The 21,796-nt window shown below is 33.1% G+C and overlaps 1 long non-coding RNA gene and 1 pseudogene across 1 annotated transcript; both read right to left on the bottom strand.

The window, feature by feature from the left end:
• Positions 1-13,262: 13,262 nt before the first annotated feature.
• LOC134258981 (uncharacterized) lies at positions 13,263-14,511 on the bottom strand (annotated as a pseudogene).
• Positions 14,512-15,777: 1,266 nt separating this feature from the next.
• Positions 15,778-16,289, bottom strand: LOC134258979 (uncharacterized). The gene is made up of 3 exons (XR_009990253.1): positions 16,235-16,289; positions 16,079-16,131; positions 15,778-15,894 (listed from the first exon to the last, which is right to left on the bottom strand). It is a non-coding gene; the product is annotated as an uncharacterized LOC134258979 (long non-coding RNA).
• Between the last annotated feature and the right edge of the window lie 5,507 nt (positions 16,290-21,796).

Below are 21,796 nucleotides of genomic sequence, written 5' to 3'. Positions count from 1 at the left end.
TCCCTTTCGTTTAAAGACAAAAGCCTTGTCGTTTGCTGCTTGAAGTTTAGAAAGCTGTTGCTCATGTTGTTGTCTTTGCTGTTTCGTTATTTTCTGCTCGAAAGAAGATAATTTGGAGTCCATTATCTCCGAAACTCGTTGTAGTAGCTCGTCGTTCGCCATGCTGCCCGAGAAAAATAGTGCTCCGTGCACTGAGAAAGACTGGCTTAGAATGACCTTAACTTTACGCCACTGACCCTTTATACTGGCCTTCCTATGGCCCGCCTTGTATTACTTCGCATAGCTATTCAAACACGTTGCTATCATACAACGTTTTCCCGCTATTCTCCGAAACGCGGGAAAACTCTATTATATCAATATTTCATGCCGCTGACCAGCAAAAAATATAGCATTCGGTCATACAAGTATGATTTTAACAATGAAATTGCAGAATTTAGACAGGATCACAGCAAGTTTTATAAACTACAATGCGTGTTGAAAATATTTATATACTAAACTTGGAAATTTAACTTCGTTATGCCCTTGCACTAGTGATATTTATATGTAACATCAATACGGCAAGTAAATGTGCTAAAATCGCGTGACTGCCGCATCACGTGACTAGTCTAAATATAAAATATAATCGTCCTCGATATGTAGTTATTAATCATAATTACAATTATCCGATATAATTAATGTACTAAAAATAATCGCCATCCCGATTTTGAATACATTTTTAAATACAAAATTTAGTCGATATTTCCATTGCGCACCTTAATTGTACTGCGTAATACAATAACGGACATATTGAACAACAGAACCTTCAGAACTCTATCATTTGAACCAGTAGCTCCGGTGGAGTAGGGGTTTGTATCATATACATGTACAGAGATGTTTCTAACCACAAACCCTGCTATAACTAGCAATATATTCTACATTCTTTTGTTTTAAGGTAAGGTATACTCTCCATAGATCCCGCGCGCTGTAGTTGGATACACTGAACTTCATTTCCTATCTTTTGATATAGCGCCTCGTACATTTCAAAATCACTGATTTTATTCGTTTGATCCACTTTATTTTTGAATTTTTGATATATACAGGTTTGATTGTTGAGATTAACACTAGACTCCATTGTTAATGATTGGATTTACAATCCGCCAATGTTAATCACAAATCGTATGAGTCCTGCCATTAACATCGATTTTTCTAGATATTCTTCATAAATATACAGAAAATATGTTCATAAATCCTAATCACCCATAAATTGATACGGATTTGTCGTAGAACAAACAAATATTAGCCAATTTTTCGGAGCAAGTTAAAACACGTCTTCTCACCTGCTCACCAGTGACATACTGAAACCTCTAAAAAAAACATCCCTTACCAAAATATTGGCCTTCTGGCAACATTTTCTGGCATTATTGCCGCAATATTGCAGCAACATTCTGGCAATACATTGCAGCAATATTGCGGCTATATCGTTTTTCGTATGTAAATAAGTTTTGCGGCAATATTGCCAGAAAGGGCTTGCGGCAATATTGCTGCAAATCATGACCAAAATATTGATCTTCTGGCAACATCTTCCCGCATTATTGCCGCAATATTGCGGCAATATCGTTTTTCATATGTTAATTAGTTTTGCGGCAATTTTGCCAGAAAATGGTTGCGGCAATATTGTGGTAAAGCCTGACAAAAATATTGATCTTCTGGCAACGTCTTCCGGCATTATTGCCGCAATATTGCGGCAATATCGTTTTTCGTATGTTAATTAGTTTTGTGGCAATATTGCCAGAAATGTGTGCGGCAATGTTGCTGCAAAGCAATTGCAGTGCATGTATTATTTCAGGCTGTGCTGCAGCAATATTTGGGCAACACTATAGTATGTACTACATAATTAAGTTGGTAATTCATAGAAATAATGATCTATCAATCTAACAATTAACAAACTGTGCTGAGGAATATAACAAACAATAGCAAGCCACAGGGTCTATAAGAAATATCTACTTCTGCTATTCTTTGAACAGATAGAAAATTATGATGATCATCATAATGAAAATCAAGATATGTTTGTGAAACACTATGCGCCTGGTGCCAATAAAGTTTGAAAAAGCTATTTATAGCATATGGGCACAGTCAAAGTCACAAGGTCATTGATCTTGGTGTCATTTGAAAGAACTTTATTAGTGGAGTATGTAGGGGTGGGACGATATATCGATACACTGATACATATCGATATTTTCCTCTAAGATACGGTTTACGATACAAGCATTCAAATATCGGTCCGAAACAATACACGAACGACCTATCCAAAAATTGAAAATGAAAGTACCTGTCCTTGAAAATGGCGGCCTGTACGAAGCGAAGAGATGGTGTTGGTATTGAAAACACACTTTAGAACTGATAAGTCGTTGATTAGGGGTAATACGTTTTCACTTTTAAGCAGCCTCGGAAGATTGGACAAAGAAAGTTTAGTGTGCAAAGCATGCTATACACAGAAAAGTATCGAATCCAAAACATTTGATATTTTTAATTGTTAGTCCATTCATACTTTTTTTGTAATCTCAACTTGGCTACAGACTTTTAGCAATTAATAATAATGTAAATGTGATTTTTTAAATGAATTTTTAGTCAGTGTTCGTTGATAAACTACACAACTATTTGTAAACAACTTGTTAATAGAAATTTGGTAATATGTACAATTGTCCTGTACTATTGTTTTTGTAAAATTTTAGTCAATGAAGTTGATGAACTTCAAGGATTAATTTCATAGCACACATGATTTGATATACAGTGGAGCCTCATTTATCCGGACGCTTTGGTTCCCAGTCAATTTGTCCGGATATGTGAAGCATCCGGATATCTGAATCACCAGTTAAACAAGATAAAATAACATTAAAAAAATTCTGTTCCGATAAAAAAGCGTCCGGATACTGAAGCATCCGGATATCTGGCGTCCGGATATCTGAAGGTCCACTGTAGAATTCTTTTTTGAGTTAATGTCAAGACAAAAAAATTAAATAAAATACTAATTCTTTTGAATAGTTTTATAATTTATCATATTGTGTTAATGTCAAGACAAAAAAAATGAAATAAAATACTATTTTTTAATAGTTTTATGATTTATCAAGATACGTATCGTATCGTGCCAATATATCGAGATACGTATCGTATCGCAAGATCTGTGTATCCTTCCACCCCTAGGAGTATGCATACAAAATATGAAGTCTCTATCTCTTAAAGTTCAAAATTTATGGCTGAGGATCAAAATGGCTATTTTTAGCATATGGGTCACAGTAAAGGTCAAATTGTCATTGACCTTGGTGTTACTTGAAAGAGTTTAATTAGTGAAGGGCGCATACCAAATACGAGTTCTCTATCTTTTATGGCTCAAAAGTTATGTCGAAGTTTCAAAAAATCTTACTTGAAGCATATGGTTACAATCATGGTCACAAGGTCATTGACCGTTGTGTTATTTGAAAGAGCTTAATTAATGAAGGGTGCATACTTAATACAAGTTCTCTATCTTTTATGGCTCAAAAGTTATGTCCAAGGTTCAAAAAATCTATTTTAAGGATAATGGATCATAGCCAAGGTCTCAAGGTCTTTGACCTTCAGGTGTATTTTGAAAAAGTGACTTATGCATACTAAATATAAAGTCTCTATCTTTCATTAATTTTAAGTAATGATGAATATTTGGAAAAGCTATTTTTAGCATAAAGGGTCACAGTCAAGGTCACAAGGTCATTGACCTTAATGTCATTTGAAAGAACTTAATTAGTGGAGTAGACATACCAAATATTAAATCTTTATCTCTCACTGGTTTAAAAGTAATGGTGAAGGTTAAAGTTTACAAACAAACAGACAGGACAAAAACAATATGTGCCCCCGATCTATCGAGGCGGGCGCATAAAAAATGTTTATAGAAACAATATTCATATGCCACTGTGAAAATGTCCAGCAACTCTGCATTACTTTTCAAATAACATGCTTTAATTCATCTTTTCCTGCTACTTTAGGACATATAGACATACAAGTCTAGTATGCATGCATCACAAGCACTAGTTGAAACACATATAATTTTTCCAGTTTTATTTCCATTGAATCATTCATCTCAAAAAGAATATTGGCTTTGACTCACCAAGTCTGATGATATGGAAACAGAGTACACATTCCTATAATTCTACTTAAATTCTTTTTTCTAGTCATTCCACACTATGCAGTCTTACTACTCATCTTGACTAATCCCACTGTACACAATTGACAACTCTAATTAACTTGATACAAGTCAGTAATGAAGCAAAACATGCTTGCCTTTGAATTCCCTCCACTTTATTTAAAAAGAGGAAGTAAATGACTGAGCATGCTCAACAAATGGCTCATGGGTAATCCTAGATGTTTCTGGCAGTATTGCCAGAATGTCACCGGAAGTTGTTGCAGCTAGCGGTGATATTTCATTTTTTCTGGCAGTATTGCCAGAATGTCACCAGAAGTTGTTGCAGTTAGCGGTGATATTTCACTAACCCAAAAGCTTGTTTCTGGTGACAAAAAGGTGTTGCCGCAATGTTGCCGCAATATAGCAGCAATATTGCTGCAATAATTTTACTTTGGTAAGGGATCAAATGATAAGAGGAGTAAGCCTATCCTATTCGGTCACACCCTTCAGACTACTAGTATTGCAGCGGTCAGGTAAATGAAGGTTGTATTTCTCCGTCGAAACAAGAAGAAAATCAATAGTGTAACAAAAGGTTTGGAATACGACAATACAAATACAAGTATGTGATCGGGAAATAACAGGAAATTCCGCCGACAATTCATTGTCTAAATAATGGTCTAACAATAAATATGAGAAAACTTCAGCATTTGACATAATGGTAAATTGTGTTTTCTGATAAAATCATTGAATCAACCTTAGTACTTAAGAAATGATAACTGTAATGCTCTTTTTCGCTCATACGTAGGGCATGTTCTTGTGTACGAGGGGCGTTCAATAAATAATGTCATTGGGGCTCAGAAAGAAGCAAACGACGCTTTTCAATGATGAAGTCTTCATAATTTTACTTATTAATCTCTTTTAATTCAAACACATGTCCGTAACATTTTTCATTCAATTTCTGATTGTTTTTAGAACTCATTTTTGGGTATGACCCTTAGTACACTGGAAGATGGCAGAGCCAATGATTTCCTGGACTTGTTTTTTCCTTCTGAAAGATGTTTTTTTTCAAGTTTGGAAATAGAAACAAGTCAAAAGGTCAAAGATCTGGCAAATATTGTTAATGTGAAAAATCAATAACTTTCTGTTTATCCCGAAAACCCCTTTAATCTTTAGGGTATGCGGGATTGAACGCTGTCATGAAGAAATTCAATGTAGTGGATTCCTGATTCTGGGTCCTTTCTCTGATAAACCTTTCGATTTCTTTGCAAAAAAACTGCTTTCTAGACACCTCCAGATATTAAACTGTCTCCCCGAATACAAATTTGAACAACAATCCCCCTTATATTTAAGAAAATTGCATATAAATCTGTCTTTGTGCTCTTGCATACCTTTGCTCTTGACAAACCTTCGCCGTTTTTATCAAGTACATCTTATATTAGATTTTGTTTTAATGATTTTAAGCAATAGATTCATGTTCCAATATTTGTTTGAATATAAAACAAACGTGGATTACTACAATTACTGATATTTTAAAATAACTGTTAAGACTTTTGTACACGCTGTCGTTTTCACTCATTTTTCAAAATACAGGGTGACCTTAGAGTACCAAGCTTAATTATTGTCAAATGTTTCTTAAAAACAGTGTGAACTACTCCCGATATGATGTCTATTAAATTTGCTATGTGCCTTAAAGTCAATCATACAACATCAAATATTATTTGTTGAAATTTAGCAAATAGTACATAAGTTGTTATAATTTTTGTTGGCAAGGAGGGTATCCATTTTTGATGCCCATTATATAATTTTTTATCATTGAAATCCACCTGCTCATTTGTCTATAAAACAGGCATCGGTTGCTGTAAATGTCACATATTTCAGTGAATATTTCTTTGGGATTTTAACAAGTTTTACAGCAGCTTTAATGTAGCTTTTATTTTCACTCTAGTTTACTGATTCTTTACCATTCATTTATAATGCAGTGTCTCGAATAGCCCTTGTTTCCCAGCTTCTCACGAAAAAACTATGTGATGAAAAGTGGTCAAATAAACTGTTATAAATTCATTAAAGATTCAATAATGAGAGAAAGTTAAGCTTTATGTCATATGACTACTATGTTGTATGTCATCGAGCTAATGACATTATTTATTGAACGTCCCTCGTATGCATGGAACTAATTTGAGATTTAAATCCGTTAGCAGGAAATGAATGTATATTGCATTATTGCTGCATTAGTAAGGGAAGTTAACAATTGAAAACTCCATATTTCTTATTTTCTAATGGACAAACCTTTTGATTTTTACGTCAAAACGAAAAAGCAAAGTCAGTAATTCAGACATTGGAAATAACAGTTTTTAACAAAACTTTAATACTTTTTTCCATTAAATATAACAAATCTCCATGACGTAAAATAACCACTATTAATATGGGGATTAATTGAACGAGATAAGATCATGAAAGTCATGTGTGAATCACTTAGTGTGAAATCAGAAATTTTCGTGGGGGGCAATTTTCGTGGTTTCCGAGGTATGAATATGCCCACGAATTCATGTCTACCTGGAAATGTAAAACATTTATATTACATACATGTACATAACTACTCAAAAATTCTTTATCCACGAATCAAGAACATTTACTCAAACCTAAAAAATTTGATCCCACGAAAATATGTGATTTTCACAATTTTGTGTAATTTATTGCCAATGTAAAAGTAGATAAAACTCCAAAGATAAATTGTAAAAAAAAAATGGTATCTTATTCTAAGGCTAAGTTTTGTCATACGTACGAAATCCTCTTTTGCAATCACCAAAGTCCAAGCCGTCAAACTCAAATGTCAGCGTCAAATGGTTAATATATTTGCTTTCCTATAGAAGGTCTTGACACAAGAGAACACAAAAAGTATGATCTTTACATCACCAGTCGTTTAATAGTTATGGACCACGTAAATGTTTGCTATTTTTTGTGAAAATGCATCAAACTCCACGGTCAAGAGGTCAAATATGTTAGGACCCCAAAACCCCCTCCCACCCCCACCCCCAAAAAAAGACAATTGTTATTTGGAATACACACCTAAAAAAGCCATGACTTTCATTAAAAAAGTTATAGGCAAGGTTGATGGGTTTTTTTTCGGACAAAAAGATTGAGAGGCAAATAAATATAGAGACGGAGAAAATAAAATATATGCCCTGATTATTCAATTTCGACGGTATAAAAGAATAAAATAATCTTCTAGTATTAACAGTTTTTAGAAGTTAAAGAGCGATTACTGTCTTTTAATAAACGAAAAAATCGAATGATTTAAAACTTCTGAACATTGGTTACCTTTTCATCATGACACAAACAACACATGTTGCCACAAATAGTATCCCTCCCACCGCTAAAACAGCCAATGAAACAAGTGATACCTGGAAGGAAAAACAATCTATATACACATAACAAAACTTTTAAGTGTTCACTTTAATAAATTTATTTATTTAAACACTACTTTATAGAATAGTATAATATTTTTAAATTATTACAACAAATGAGTCTTCTCGATAATTTTTAGAGGAATATCAAATATCACTGATGATAGCCGATATTCTGTGACGAAGCTTTAAAAACACTGAATATGTACTTCGCGGTATGTGTTTCTGTATTAAACATCTTTTTGTGATCATTATCAAATTTTAAAACAAGGTCTCACTAAAAACACAAAACATTGGCAAATTTACCATTGACATAGAAGGGAGAGCCGTTGGAATGTTGAAATCTGGATCACCCTTGCAGCACGTTTTCCTCACTCTTATTTAATGTGTGATTGTCCTTGATATTACTTTTAAAAATTAACAACCAGTATCAAAACCCATTTAAACACATTTTTCTACAGGCTCTGTGTCAATTTTATTGCCAATTTATTATAATGTGAAAGCTTTGGTTAAAATTTAACCAAACTGGAAGTGACCTTGGAAGTTCTGGAAGTTCTTTAAATGTTAAAAATGTTGGGTGAACACTTAGAAGTTTGGTTCAGTGTAAAACAATTTCCAAAACTTTCAACTTAACTTTTACCTCTTTCGCATTCTAGTTTCCATTTTCCCCTCAATTAGCCTTGTTAAGTTTTTTCTCACATATTTTATAAGACATATAGCCGATGAATGTTTAATTGTAAAACAATATTTTCAGATTATTAAGCTCTGACATTGTATTGTAATTTATCGTGTACTTTATATTATTGCATCTTGCCATGAACATTATTTCATTTGTTAGTGACTTTTTTGTTTCTGAGAACATGTTTTTTATGTATTCTATTTAACCTATTTATAAACTGCACGAGTTCTTATGGTTATACAAGAACTGAAATAGAGATAATATTATACATAATGCTCTGGATACTCTTGTTTACAACCCTCTGTTATCTTTGTTGATGTGACATACATGTATTAGACAGAGTTTTGCATTTTGTTTCTCTACGATTTCACGCACTGTTAATTTTTTGAAACAACTCAGATTATTGTTACAACAATTCTTAACAAATTATTTATTCAATTCAAGCCTCATTTGTACATTTTATATTTTATTATTGAGTTCGTATTTGAAAGTACTTAGGTGAAGTCGCTTGCTTAACGATTTGATGTTTTTGAGACTATACATAAATATAGCCCTTTGATGAGGTCGAACCATAGATACATGTATCAATATGGATTGACCGAATTAAAGAGCTATATTTATTATATTATTTTTACGGAGTTTGACAAAACAAAATTTAAAGATATTGGGAACAAGCAGCAAGTTTTTCTCTTGTGTTTTTAACAGTTAAAGACTGTAGACAAAAATAATTTCGGTTGTTTAATGTTTTTCCTTTTTATTGATAGAGTAATTTAGTAATTTTAGTAATTTGAAGTAGACTCTTATTCAAGGCCTGTTATGTTCTACCAACTACTGTATTACAGATCATCAGAATTTTAATTAGAAGTTCAAGTTTGTTTTTTTTTTTCAGTAAAATAAAGTCATACACTGCACAAGCTATTGCTTAGAGAAAATTATTTCCATTTTAAGAAACATCAAGTCGACATGCATTTCAAAATCTATAAATTATAATACCAGTCTTAATATGTAGGTGGGCAAACATTTGAACATTAAACATCAGTAAAATTAAGATTCGATCATTCATTATTAATTTATCTATATACAAGGAATATGAAGCATTTCGTAGAAGGGGACCCGACAAATTTATTTCAGAAAAGGGTAAACATTTTATGACAACACAATAAATCTGAAAATATTTCCTTAAAAAGAGACTGACGTTCAGCGATACAAATAAATTATTGAAATAAACAGTCGAGACATATATTCATGACAATGTCCATGTAACGGATCTGGTGGAGAATGGTGACTCAAAACGTATTCTTTTATATAATGTTGTCATGATCTGTTTTAAGGAAACAACAGTTTTAAAGTCATATTTTTAATGATACAACAAACGAAAGAGACTTTGACTTTTGAATATGGATTCATTGAATACTCCAAAAAAGTATGAAACATAATTATTTCACCATGAAAAACCACGAACATGTTTGTATTTTCTTTGTAAAATATAAGAAAAATGATCAAATTAATGTAATTTGCTCAATTTACCGATGAATAAAGCTTGGGTGGCTCTTATGTTTGGTTTTTTTTTTCATATGTATTTCATATGCATTTTTCAAAGCAGCACTAATAATTTACATTAGTTTGATAGCATACAATCCTTCCCCTCGCTTAACTGACACCAAAAATAAAAAGTTCAAAAATGGACATTAGAGTAAGACTTCACGATAACCTACAACAGATTCAATTTATTGAGGAAGGCTTCTTCCTCACTTTATAGAGTGCAATTTCTAAAAAAAAAAAAAAAAAAAAAAAAAAAAAACAATATCTCTCAAAAATTTTATTTTCTATCTATCTTACAGATCCGTCTGTCAGTCAATTATAAAAAGAAAAATCATCATTTCTATTTTTGCATCATCCTCTGTGACACACTGTGACAGAACTACTCGAATCATAGATTGAAAATATATACATGCATTTCTTAATTCATATACTAGATTCAAAATTTTATTTCAGTTAAAGATTTTTTTTTTACATGTATTAAATATATATTTTTTTTTGCCAAAAAATAATGTTTAGTTTTATACGACGTGAAAGATAATTTAACATTCACGTAGAGGTAAATCAAACTCAGCGAAAGACGTTTAGGTTAATAAGTACATTGCAAAATCATTCTAAAAAATTGAGATTCCGGGCGAAGTGTCTGACTATGAAAGAAATCCTGCTATACAACATCTCCACACCAGCTGCAAAGCTTCCATGAGTTTAATGATTCAAAGCAGAGAAATATAGATATAGTCTGGAGTACCTGTAGTCTTTTTATCAGCACAGGCACCAGTTTTCCTATCACAGTCTTCACACATACACTTTTCTCTACATCTTTCGCCATAATATCCGCTGGGACAGGGTATTAAACAATCATGACCAGTGCCCCCACTGCAAACTGAAAAAAAACCATCAAAAACAGAAAATCTGTACAATAATTTCTTTAGCAGATCAGTTGATAAGTTCTTTAATCAGAAACATTCTGTGGTAAAACCAGGTACTCCAAAGTTGATATTAAAAGGATGCATGATTGAAAATATCTATGTAGTTAAAAGACTAAGTCTTCCAAAAATGTCAGATATCCTAGGGAAAGCAATTGTATCGTGTTATATGCAGAACTGTAGCGTTATGGTTTAATCTTATTCTTTGACAATTATGGTCAAAGACTAATAAATTAAGCCATAACGCTACGATTCTGCAGCAAGTTATAAGTAGACATCTTTGTATTCATTTGAAGCAGATTTTATTCTACAAACAGTATTAGATTATGAACTTTTGCTGTAATCTCGATCTAGAATCAAGATATATGAACAATGTATTCCCATGGGGTACCATTGTGTACCCGTTTCTGTAGATTCATTAATTTTGGCGAGTACTTATTATCGCGAATGAGCTCTTTAACGTCAAATCGCGAGAATAATTATTAGCGAATGTACGATTGGTCCAGATATTTTACACAGATTTCATCACCATAAAAAGAAAGGCGAGTTATTTTATTTCGCGTGTGGTGCTTCTCGCAAAATTACGCGATAATTACTTCCACGCATATAATTAGGAATCTGCAGTATTAGTAAAGTAGTAGAAGTAATAGTGACAGTTTTTTAACGACACATTAAAACCGCATTTATGTGTCACGTATCAACTTTTTTTTTGCTATTCTGAATTAAATTAGCACAAAAAACCTGTTTTGAATCATTATATGCCCACATATCTAACAAAATTGGAAAATTTGTTATCAATTTAATGAGTGAGTTATACTTACCAGTCATAAATATATATTAGGACATCTTCCCCTTATTAACGTTCATAACTCGCGAGCAAGCGTTTAAAAGAATAAGATTCAAACACTTATAAGACCGGGAACAAATATCTTTGTTCCAAAATGGTTGGGTCTATCTTGCTTCGCCAAACCCTCTCTGATGAAAGTTACTCCTTTTTTCTGAACATTGACAAATCCTTCCCCCTGTCTGAGAGAATGTAGATCACTGCATCTCCTGAAAGTAGTAATAGCTATCAGAAAAACAGTTTTGTATGTCAGATATTTCAATAATGCACTTTTTATAGTTTCAAAAGGAGCAACTTGCAACATATCAAGAACTCTTGGTTAATCCCACTCTGGGACTAACCTAACTTTTGGTGATCTGGAGTTAAAAACTCCTTTGATGAGTCTGATAATGTAAGGATGTTGTCCTACAGAAACATTATCTACTGGAGGAAGTACTGAGGACAACATTGACCTGTAACCTGCAATGGTTCTATACTGAAGACCTTTGGTATACAGATCTGTCAAAAAACTTGCTACTTCAACTAAAGAGGCTGCATAGGGACCAATTTCCCTTGAACTACACCAGCTACTTAACTGTTTGAATTTACAGGAATAATCTTTTTGTGTTCCTGTTCGCCAACTTGCTGCCAAAAGGGTTCTAGTGTCTTTAAATATCCTTTCTTTTTGAAACCTCTGTCGATAGAAGCCATGCAGTTAGTTGAAATACTTCTTGATTTGGATGATAAATTTTTGTGTTTGGTTGTTGAAGTAAATTTGGAATGTTTGGAAGTCTTTTTGGTATTGAGATTGAAAGCTGAAGTAGATCTGTGTACCAAGGTCTCCGTGACCGACAGGGAGCTATCAGAATTACTTGACAATTGAATTGTCTGATGTACTGAAGAACTTTGGGAATTAGACAAATCGGAGGGTAAGCATAAAGAAACATCCCCTCCCAAGATATCGTCAGGGCATCCAATGCATGTGCTTGGCTGTGAGAAAAGCAAGTGCAAAAAATCTGTGTTTGATGATTGTGAATAGATGCAAACATGTCTATCAGAGGTTGACCCCATAACAGAAAAATTCTCTGAACAATTTGTCTCTTCAACGTCCATTCTGTTTGTCTGATCTTGACCCTGCTCAAATGATCTGCCAGAATATTTGATTTTCCTGCTATGTGAGCAGCTTTCAGCTTGATATTGTGACCTATTGCCCAGTTCCACAAACCCCATGTCTGATAACAAAGACGTGGAGATTTGGTTCCTCCCTGTTTGTTGATGTATTGAACCACTGTCGCATTGTTGCATCTGATCAAAACTGTTCTGTTTTGCACTTGTTTTTGAAAATGTTTCAGAGTTAAAAACACTGCTTCCATCTCTATACAATTGATATGAAGAGCTTTGTGACAACTGTCTCAATGTCCTTGAACTATTTGATTGTTTAGGTGACCTTTTTAGGGACAAGAAAAAATGTACTGTAAAAACCTGTTTGACTCTCCTGATTTAAGACAGGCTCTATTGCATTTTTTTCTAATAAATCTTCTACCTCTTTTAACAAACAATGTTTTTTGTATTTGAGGGATTGTTGTTTTCTAAAAACTGGGGCTTTTGAAGAAATTTTAGTTTGTAACCCTCTTTGAGTATTGATAATTTCCAACTGTCTTGAGTTACAATATTCCAATGTTCTACAAAATGTTTGAGACGACCCCCAACTGATATCTCGGGAAGCATTGCAATTTTGGTTACCTGTTCTAATCTCCAGTCATTTACTAGATTTCTTTGGGGTCCGAAAGGAGCCAATTCTGTCTACTCTAGCAGATGTAGACGTATTTCTCGAATTGTCCTCTCTTGGTTTGTAGTCATAAGACCGTCTTGAGAAATTGGGTCTCTGAGTAGATGTTCTGTAACTGTTATTTAAAACAGTAGTTGTTCTGGGTTTTTTAAAATTCCCAGAGTTTTCAGCAGTATTTTCTTAACATTTGCATTTCTGATTTTTTTTCATTCCATTCTGGAATTAAATCCTTAAAAGAATCTTTCTGCTCTTTTCTTTCTTTTAGCTTCTTTTCTAATTTCTTGCCAAAGACGCCATCTTCTGAAAGAGGCAGGCAAATAATTTTGCTATTAATATCCTTCAAGGTATATAATCCAGAGTCGTGTGCTGCAGTTTTCCTTCTTATTAGATGATGAAAAGCCCCTGCTCTCCCCATTTGATCTAGTGCCTTGGTAAACATGGAGAAAATGTCTTTAATTGCTTGAACTGTGTCTGCATCTTGACAAGTTATAGAATCTAACAACGTTCCTAAAGCTTGCTGCTTGTAGCTTAATGAAATAATACCCATACGGGCAGCCATCTGTCCCTGATATACCAAAGTTTCAATACTTTTATAAGGTTGGGAAATGTTTACTTTTCCCCCAACCTTTGGTTTTATTCCCATGTTTTTTTTTTAACATTGGTTCTAAAATGTCATCTAGTCCTGGAACTTGTAGAAATGCTGACGAGTTTGGATGAACAGGGAAACATTGTCTATATTCATCTCTATAAGCAGACAAGCGTTCAGGATCAGTAATTCTCCATGACTTTTTCATGATCTTCTCTTGTGTTTTGTTTCAAAACTAATCCAGTTTTTTTCTTCCTCTGAAGAAGAAACATTGCCAAAAATATCAGTAAGAGTTTTCGTATGTTCGTCACTTTTATTGATCAAGTTCTGAAATCCATTGTTGTTGTTGCTGTCCAACTTATGTTGATTGTTATCAAAATCATGGGCAGCAATAGATTCCTCTTGTACTGAGGATTCGTTATCGTTATCACCCTATAGCTCACGTATTTCTCTGACACTTGGAGCTAAGGATATCATATCGTCCATTTCAGGCACACTTAATGTCCCTTCAATTTGGACTTCACTTTTTTTCTCACGCGTTTTCTTTCTTTTGGCCTCCATTACTGTTTGTAAATTATGGAATTCCGAGCCCGAATTTATTTCGTCGTTCGAAATAATACTGGCTTCTTCCATATTTGAACGTAGAGCATGAGAGAGTATCTTATACAAATACAAAGTATTTGTATCACTCCTTGGCTGAGACAAAAGAAAATCTCTGCCAAAAAAAGTATGAGCTCTGTGTGGCACGCCGGAAGATGAACTGATGTAGGCAAGAGTCTGAGATGTGACCTCGGTCTTATAAGTGTTTGAATCTTATTCTTTTAAACGCTTGCTTGCGAGTTATGAACGTTAATAAGGGGAAGATATCCTAATTTATTATATACCTAATGTGTATCACCCAATTTTACTGTAGATTTAACGCAATCACGTGACGTCGTGATCCGATTTTCCGGATCACCAACATGTTTTTTTCTGAATCCATATCACCTCTCTCTGAAACTGATGACGTAGTACGCAGAAATATGACGTTATTTTTCTTGCGCGTTAAAAAGTCCCTTGTAATTATCCGTTGTTTTATGGATAAATGTTATGCAATTGATCTATAAAGTTTTCTTTTGCTATATTTTGCTAGTTATGAGGGGGTATATAATAAATTTATCATTATAACAGTAACTTGATCCGAAGGGCCGTATCACGTCTCGTTGACAGGCGCGGATCAACAGATCAAACTCGACGCTTCGCGTCTCGTTTGATCTGATGATCCGCGCCTGTCAAACCGACGTGATTCGACCCTTCGGATCAAGTTACTGTTATGATAATATATATGTATATTTATGACTTTATAAACAATGTAGTTACCTGTAAATAACAAGATGTGTTTTTGAAACACTATGTGTCAGGCAGCATTAAAGTTGGAAAAAGATTTTTAAGCATATAGGTCACAGTCAAGGTCATTCTGAAATTTGAAATTTGTAATTTGATAGAGCTTACTTAGTGTAGTAAGCATTCAAAGTATGAAGTCTGGTTCAAAAATTATTGAAAAAGTTCGAAAAAGCTATTTTAAGCATATAGGTCACAGCCAAGGTCATTGACCTTTGTATTTTGAAAGAGCTGAATAAGTGTAGAATGCAAAACAAATATGATCTCTTTAATGGTTTAAAATTTAAGATGAAAGGTCGAAAAAGCTATTTCAGCATACAGGTCACAGTCAAGGTCACAAGGTCATTGACTTTGGTGTCATTTGTAAGGGCTTAATTAGTGTAGTATTCATACTAGATATGAAGTCTCTATCTCTGAAGGTTTAAAAGTTATGGCGAAGGTTAATAATAAAGTTGACTACAGACAGACAAACAGATATTAAACAAACAAACAGATATTTTTTATAACATAAAATATATGTATTACATCCAACATTGGTTTGTGTTGTATTACAAGGGCATTTTTCCTGACATCTGACACCATGGTATCCCTCAGGACATAATTTGCTGCACTCGATTCCGAATGAGTCTATACAAGCTTAATTAAAGGCAAAACAAGTAATTATATTGATAGATTTTCTATATAATAATCATTTTATATAAAATATAATTCGAAGAGATGAGCATCGTTTTTTCTAAATGCTTTATAGTCATGTAATGGAACTGACTCTATTTATTGCAAAAACAATCAATACATTCAATAGAAACATAAAGAAACTCACGGTAACATTTTCCTCCACTTGTTAAGTAGTCAGTGCAACATCGAATAGCTCTTCTGATATACAAAAAATGAATATATTATCCATATTTTTCTGCTTTTTAAAAAAAAAGATACACCGCAGAATATATTATACAAAAGAAACAGATAAATCACTTACGTAAGTGGATCAGAACATTTTGGATCAACAGGAGTTAGCTCATGATAGGTGTACTGAATCAAATAAAGTAACACTGATATTAAGCAGGTAAAATATCCAAAGTAATACATTGTCTCCAATGTTTATGCATAGTGCACATCAAAGTTTCTAGACCTAATTATTCATTTCTCATATTCCTAAAATATGAACCTTATTGCAAGTTGACTACATTATAAATTTGAAATTAGTATTTGGAAACAAATCAGGAAATAAACCCTTTGAAGCCAGGTGTCTAGTTTTGTCAATGACTCTAACGTGAACCTACTTAAAGCAAAATGCTATAAGGAAGAATTATTCCCCATCGCTCACCATATTGTAAGTCAAGATATCATTTTTTTAACTAAGTTAGAGTTGTTCATATAAGCAATGAGGTGTAAAAGCTCTTTTTCCTGATAAAATGTTGATTGTTGATAGGCAATCAATTTTATATGGTAAATTTATAAATAGAAACTTCGAAAAGTTAGAAAATCTTCTAAATCTGATTATAAAACAACATATTTTCGGTACTAAGTATGTTGAAACTGTATAATGAGTAAAGGTCAAAATTCGAAATCCTTCACCGGTTAATGGTGACCTCTCTATATGAGTAAAAATTTCTAGAATGGGCGTAGACAAACATGCCGTTATTCAATCAATATATGATATAGTTTACATGAGCATATAAAATAGGAAATGAAAGCACCGATTCTCTACTTTATTTTATAATGTTTAAAATTGAACATAAAATCTTAATCAGTAAATTGGTATATCTAATAGCTAATTTTTGCATAAAGTAAACGAAGCTCTTTTTCTTTTTCCGATGAGTACGTAAATGCAGTTGTACCTTGTTGTAAAATAAACATCTATCATTGTAACTTCCACCCGAATAGGGCAACGTCATCCCTTTGTCATGAGTCTGATAGTGTATAGTTTAGCTTTTAAATTCGACATTGATCTAAATAAATAACTAGTGCTAATTGTAACGGGGACCGTTACGGATGTTCCCCAAACGCTCCCCAAATCCCTTTCTGTGCCTAATTCCTGTAAGATATTTTAAAAAATATGATTAGTATCGAAGGATTTCATCAAAGAATTATAAAAGCTACAATGATATAAAATATATGTCAATTAACGCATTGTATGCGCAGGCACGTGCATGTACATGCAAGATGATCATGGCATGTTGTCCATACAATTAACATATCTATATATCGTGAGAATAAATGAAAAAAAATTTTTACAATATACATTTTAATGTTTTTTTTAAATATTGGCCATTTTGCGTATTTCGTGCGTGCACGTGCATGAATGCATGTTCGTGCATTCAATTTTATAGTAACATTATGTAGGAATACATTATACCTAGTCATATTATAAATTTTATCCCGTTTCGCTGAAAACTAAGAAAGTTATAGACATTTAAATTTTCAGCCAATCAGATTGCAGCACACGTGCATGCGTATGCTTTTCATGATAATTCTTATATACCATGCAGTAGATCTTTATAATGTCTAGCCATGTTCAAAATTTCAAAGGATTTTGTCGAAAAATAAGAAAGATATTGAGACTTTAGTTTCAGCCAATCAGAGCAAAGCGCACGTGCATGCGCGTGAGATCTTCCTATTTTCACCATGTCATCTTGTCTATACTACTAATATATCCTTACTTTATGAGTTTCAAAGCATTTCATCAAGAAATAGAAAAGTTAAGGCAATATACATTATATTGGCCATTTAACGTGTTGCACGTGCTCGCTCTTGCAAGCACGTGCGCGCAAAATGACCTTGATTCCGCAAATCTACATAACATGTCTACTAACCCTAAAAAGTTTTTACTTACTTCGGGTGAACAGTTTACAAGATCACTCGCGGACAAAAAAGTACCCAGGAAGAAGAAGAAAAATAATAATAATAAGAAACAGAGTAAAAACAATATGTTCCCCAACTTCGTTTGGGGAACATAATTACGAATCTTTTCATTTTTGTCTTTTCAATAAACTTTTCATTATTGTGCCAATAGAGTTTGACAATAAGCAAGTACCGTACCTCTCATTTGGTTCAATGTCTTGCACATGACGTTTAAAACTTTTATTGACTTAACTAATTAGCTACCAAGGAAAAGTGTTGGAAATTACAACCTGTGATTTATTTTTACAAACCCCCCCCCCCCCCCCCGAAACAATTCAACAAAAATTAAAAGGTCATTAACAAAGGTCATTAACAAAGACTCCCTGAAAAGTTCTAGAAGTGGAACTAAGTGCAAACTAACATTTCTTGTTTCGTTTAGGTTTAAGGATATCTTCCTACACAAGAAACTTTAAGTTTTCATCGGTGCTTAAATTAGAAATGAGATTTTTTTTGTCTATTTCTATATAATTCTATAAAACGTTTGCAAACATTTTAACCTTTTAAGTCTTTATATTTCTTCCACTTTGCAATTGTAAACCATTATTCATATTAATCAGTATTTAAATATAAATTTATGAGAAATACCACTGATTTCTAAAACAATATTATCACAGATAATTCAATTTATGCCGCTATGAGAAATATATTATATTTTACACCTAAGGATAATTCTGCATATCCCTGCGCAGTCTGCAGGATATGCGCCCTCATCGCAGCGCAATTATCATAGAACCTTTCATTGCGAAATTGCACCTTATTTTGCTTGACAGAGTTATCCAATCAAAATCCTTGATTTTGTTGCGCCATTTTTGTTAGCCTGGCAGTGCATTGAAGAAAAAAAAATGTTTATGCAAAAAGGGACCTGTGTACATGTGGTTTAAGATCAATTATTGGTCATCTTCTTAGGGGAGAATCATCGGTGCCTGTAATTTATCAATTTTATGCCGTGGAAACTATCCTCGTATCGGGGAACCTATTTCGGTGGAGGCACAGATGGTGTTTTGGCAGTTGCTGTTCACTTCGACAACCCCCTATGAAGAATTTGAAACACGGGGACCGCTTTCGCCCATGCACTGGAGAATTAAGTTCTAGGAATGCAGTGTTTGTGCATTCTCGTCAATTAAGGGCAGTATTGTTTTGGTCATTATAACAAAACAAATAATGTTTTAACGTTTACATATTTGGAGCAGCTTTTAAATCATTATTTTGTTCATACGTCATTATGGTTAAGCTGCATGCCTTTATAAAATACAGGCTAACTGGCGGTGAAACAGGGCAAATCATTTTCATAATTTATATTTATTTACCATATGTACCTGTTACACTTCATGGGTTCTCCTTATGATTTGTCTTTCTGATGTTCAGTAAATACATATTATGGAAATAATAGTATTTATGTCGAAACTGTTTTCCATGTAATTATTTAACCTGTATCGTTTCCCCGATTATGATACCCCCTTTTCATGGAGAGAATTATCAGTTGTCTCGGCGAATGAAATCTCACTTGCGTACTTAATCTACATGCATCTACAGTCATTCACTCATTGTTCCATTTGAATATTCTGCAGCTGCATCAAAATTGTGAATTTTATATGACTGTTCGATTCTGCAATTTTATCCATCCTGTTTACATTACTGGAGTTAATAACTTGCCTGATCGTGGAACCTGTTTACGCATAATTTATGGTATCCTGGTTGGTTTAGCGAATTATTGTTTACACTTGAAATATTGGTTTGTTAACAAACACATGCACGTGTTGAATCAATTCAGCAGATGAAACTTTCTCAGATGGTATAGGCCTATCTATGATAATTACTGAATTAGACATTTCTATACAGTGTGCCATTTATAATCGTTCCTCATTAGAACATTGTTTTTTTTTCTACTTATGGGAAATATATGTTGTGTCATTGTGATTTGAATGCATTTCAATCTTCTGCATTATTCAGTATGCAAATCTGAGAAAATAAAATAAACAGAGTGCAATAGATTATCTACACTAAATGTGTCAAATGGGTTAACGCTCAATTAACCTGTCCGCTGATCTACACATGTTTGTATGTTTGTTTGTTTTTATGAATCTGTGTTCAAGGTCAACTGGGTCACCACGGGATGTCAGCTGCAGTATCGTGGATTGTACTCTGGCCTCAACAGGGGGTTCTCGGGGAGTCTCTCCTATCCTCTCTGATCCTGGCTTTGGATGGAGTCCACCTGCAGTAAACTTCATTCTCTGTCCAGCCTATGAGGAATGTTCTTTTGCTTGTGCATTTTATCATCTTTTCAAAGAAATAAGACCAGTACACTATTTTATGTTCTATATTATTATTTTTATATAGCCTTAATTAAATTATGCTCAGCTCAGAGCTATATAAAAAGTTTTCTACTGCTCCTTACAATACTTTGCATATCCAGTTAACAATTTAACACTTTACAACTTACAAAATTGTTATGCAAAATAATCTGAATCCTCACGTCATAAAAATATTACGTTACCATTTCCCCGCAAGCACTTTCTAGCAGGGTACAAGTTTCTTTAAAGTTTAGCGTAAATAATATCATGACGTAATCTTTTAATTAAAAAATAAAATTTTCTTATTTTAAGAGATTAAATAAGTATGAAATAGTTGAAATTTGGCAATAAATTAAAGATTTAATGAACTTTTTAAAGTGCGTGAAAATGCGTGATTGCGGGGAAACGGTAAATGCGTGATTTTGCGTCAGAAATAGGAAATGGTATATGCGTTAAAATGCGTGACTGCGGGGAAGGGGGTTAAAGAATGTTTAACACAGTTTCTCTAATGATGCGAAGATATCAATGAAGTTGATAATCATTTTTTGCACCATTAGAAACAGGGAACATTTGGTAATTGCCATATATCTGAAGACATGTTAAGTTTATTTACTAGCTGCCTTACATATAATTCTTAAGAGACATTGTTATCCCTATAAGGAAGACTCGGCAATTTTAAAATGTATTTTTATGTTCAGCAAAATCCTTATTAGTGGGTTTTGCAACATTCAATATATCGTTTCTTTTTAAGCTATAAGTAGAAATATTGGGAGAAAAATGGTTCAGAAAAAAAAATAAAATAAATAAAATAAATAATCTGAATCAGGGAAATGTTTTAATATTGCAATCAATGTCAATTATATTTTCAATATATTGTTTCACTTGTACAATGTGAAGTAGAAACTTTGGTAATGTTTTTTATATTTCTTTTAAAATATTTTAACAGTACTATTTTCAATAGTATTATAGTATCCAAAAAAAAAAGAATTTAGTATGAACATTAAGAATATGTTCAAGATACCTGTGAAAACATTCAATATATTGTTGCAATATTGGTGGAAACATTCAGTATAATTTCGATTAGTTTTGTTTTGTTTTTTGTGAATGTTTAAGGTTTTGATGGAAACATTCAGTGTAATGATTAAGAGTTTTCCTGGAAATTAAGTATTTTATATCAAAACTTTGGGAACACATTCAGTTCAATGTACCATTGTTTTTGTGCAAACATTCAGTATAATGTTTTAAAGTTTTTGAAGATACATTCAGTATGCTTCATTATCTTTGTGACAACATTCATTGTAAATAATATTTCAAAGTCTTTGTCTTAAACATTCAGTATGTTTCAA

This window comes from Saccostrea cucullata, unplaced genomic scaffold (genome assembly GCF_032062105.1).
Source record: "Saccostrea cucullata isolate Sc308-1 unplaced genomic scaffold, CSIRO_AGI_Scuc_v1 ctg2933, whole genome shotgun sequence".
In the NCBI taxonomy this organism is placed as follows: domain Eukaryota; kingdom Metazoa; phylum Mollusca; class Bivalvia; order Ostreida; family Ostreidae; genus Saccostrea; species Saccostrea cuccullata.
Note: the sequence above shows the minus strand (reverse complement) of the source record. Positions and strands in the feature narration are given on the sequence as shown.